Source organism: Nestor notabilis, unplaced genomic scaffold (assembly GCF_000696875.1).
Source record: "Nestor notabilis isolate BGI_N333 unplaced genomic scaffold, ASM69687v1 scaffold12001, whole genome shotgun sequence".
NCBI classification, from domain to species: domain Eukaryota; kingdom Metazoa; phylum Chordata; class Aves; order Psittaciformes; family Psittacidae; genus Nestor; species Nestor notabilis.
The window spans coordinates 118,230-121,206 of record NW_009915183.1 but is presented as its reverse complement, the minus strand read 5'-3'; positions in this window follow the sequence as shown (position 1 = coordinate 121,206).

The window sequence follows — 2,977 nt, the reverse complement described above, 5'->3', positions numbered from 1 at the left end:
TATATATATATATATATATATTGTCTTTGGCAAGGTAGGGATTAAAATACGTCTTATTTGAAGCTGTTTGAGAGGGAGGGGATAACGGGATAATGAGCCTTTGGGTCACAGAGGGGTGATGCTGAGAGAGAGAGGAGTGGTTTTGGTGTCAAAGTTCCTGAGATATAGACGATCAGAGATGTGATTGGAGAAGTGGCCTTAAAAGGAGTAGGAAGGACCTGAAAGGAATTTAGTTTTCCTACATACAGAGTTGTAGGCTTGCACCCAGTGCATGCTTTCTGCTACCTAACACAGAAGATGCAAAGGCTTTGTGTAGTTTGTAGTATTCTGAATTTAGGAGGCTTTCTGCTATTTCGAGAAGAGACAAGTTAGTAGTAAGACTTTGTTAAGGCACTGCACTCATGATTGAACCAGTTGACTAGAAAATTAAAAGCTGAGGCAGATTCACTGCAATTCAAGATTGTTGACTGTTGAAAATGCTGACAGGTACAATAGGTTTGAGCAAGCTGGTTATCACCTTGGTGTCTATATCACTGTGAAATGTGGATTACAATACAAGCAGACTCCATCTGACTTCGAGACCTCTTAGTGCACTACTGATGTTCATATGATTAGTCTTCTAATTTGTCAGTGTGGAGAAACATGAGGAGACAAACATCTAACCTTAACAAGAAAGTTATTAAACTGCTGCTGACGTAATTTTCTAGGTTTATGATCTGTGATTAGAAATGAGATTTACCACCTTTAAGAGAGATTTTGCAGAGTCACTAGCTCTAGCGTTAGGTTAAATGAAAATATGTAACACATGACAGTAGTGATGAATTCTAGTCAGTGCTTTGAAATATCTGAAAGTAAGTTTGTATGTGAAATACTGAAATGTTGTGACAATTAAAACAACAAAATCAAACCAAACAAAATACCAAACAGAAGGATATTTCTCCCTGTGCAGCACTTAACTACATACTTGGGAATATGTATTGTGGAATGAAAAGAATGCTGGGACCAGCTTATACAGAACTATCTTACCCCTTCAAGATGTTGCCGAGAATTTTCCTGTGCCTTTCCATATTTCTCGCTTGAGAAACCTGCTTGCCCATAAGTATGGCAGTTTCCTTATACAGCGTTCTCTCCTCCTGTCCTCATATTGCAGACAGTGCTGACTTGAAATCCACATCCCTGCTAAGACTTTTCTGTTGCATTGTTATTTTTAAACAGCTCTTCAAACATCTTTGCCGTAAGTATTATGCCTCATGGAGGGAGTGGTGCAAACTCTTATTATCCTTGTACATTAAGAGAATTAAAAGGTATTCTTGCCAGGTGGTTAATGGAAATGATCATGTCCTCTTACCATTATTTGGTATCAGATAATAGTGTTGATGTGGGGACATTCATAATGTGAAAAATAACAAACAACATTTTAAAAAGACACTCAGTGCTCTTTGCTGTCTATCAGATTCCTCTGATAAACACCAGATTTTACATAAAGGAACAAACTCAAACTTGAGTTTTGAAATTTGCTCTATAGAGCATAAATTTGAAAATGCTCTATAAATATGAGTCCTAGGAAATATTTGTTTTGCTGCTGGAAATTCCCTCCTCTGAAGCCTGTCAAACAGACTGGTTTTGCAAGTTGTCCACATTTTGCCTAAGGGCTGTGGCTGGATGGTTACTGCTCTAACGCCTGGGCTTAAGAGTAGGTAAGGATGCATAGAAGAGGACACAGCAGCCATCATACTCACTGCTGTGCCTTTGGGATGGTTATGTGCTCAACCTGCTATGCAAGTGATGCTTTCACCTTGTGGGCTTATGCTAACGTTTTCAGTAACCTCAAAGTACCTGTGCATTTAATCAAGAAAATGACTTCCTGATGCTCTGAATTTAATTTACTGAGTTTAAGCATGTGTTGTCCTATTGTTTATGTATAAAAGACTTTTAAGTAAAGCATGGGAGTAATTTCAGAGATTGTTTTAAAAAAAAGGAGGGGGGGTGGAAAATGTGCACCTTCTACAGAAAAATGATCACCTGAAAGAATCCCTGAATACAAGGAAAGTCTCAAGGATAGGTCTGACATCTCTCAGAGTAGCATTTGTTTTCTTATCAAGTGTATATTTGACGTATTCAAGGTAGGACTGATATTTTCATGCTGACTCTTCATTTACCTGAAATGCGAACTTGTTTCTTGGAGAAAAGAAGGTCTCATATATAGTCGGGGTAATATGAAAAGCAATTATAAAAGTGTGCAATACAATATCCAGTTCTGGATATACAGAATGTTGAAAGTGATACCCTGTGTCTGCGTAAGTATATGGAAAGCAGAGACCTGATTAAACTGATTAGAATCAGTTGAACTCTTCTGATTATCTTAGAGAGTGTATGACCTAAGACTCTGATAGCAGCTCTGTGTATAGAATCACTTTGGGCTGTTTGGCAGGTCAGAGTCAAGTATCTTCCAAATCTAATAGCTTTAGTGATCATAAATGCAAATAACTTTGACTACACTAGCATTTAAATGGAAAGGAAGAACCTTGGTAAGATTACTGAAGCTTGTCTTAAGTTAATACTAATTTTATTTATTAAAAAACATATGCTGCAGCAAAATATGGTAATTAGGATGAAACTTGCGCATCCTCCCTCCCCCAAAGTGTATGGATTAGTGGTTTAGTCCCTGAGATCTGGTCACTGAGAAGTTTTAAAGGTCCTATTTCAAAAACAGGAAAGGACCAACTGAATATCAAAAAGCAGCCTCTATGCAGATTTTCTATTTAGTTTTCTTATTCCTGTTTTCTGTATAGCTCATCAAGCTTTCAGTTCTTCTTGCCACTATGATGCAGTAAGTACTTCAGAAGTTCTTGGGGTGTTTTTCCTGTTTGTTTGGCACAGAGTTATGAATGTTCTGAAATAAAGATGAGGAAGAGAAAGGTCATAACTGAGCATTGTAACTTTGTCACAGGAGGAGATACAGCCCTTGAGAAATGGT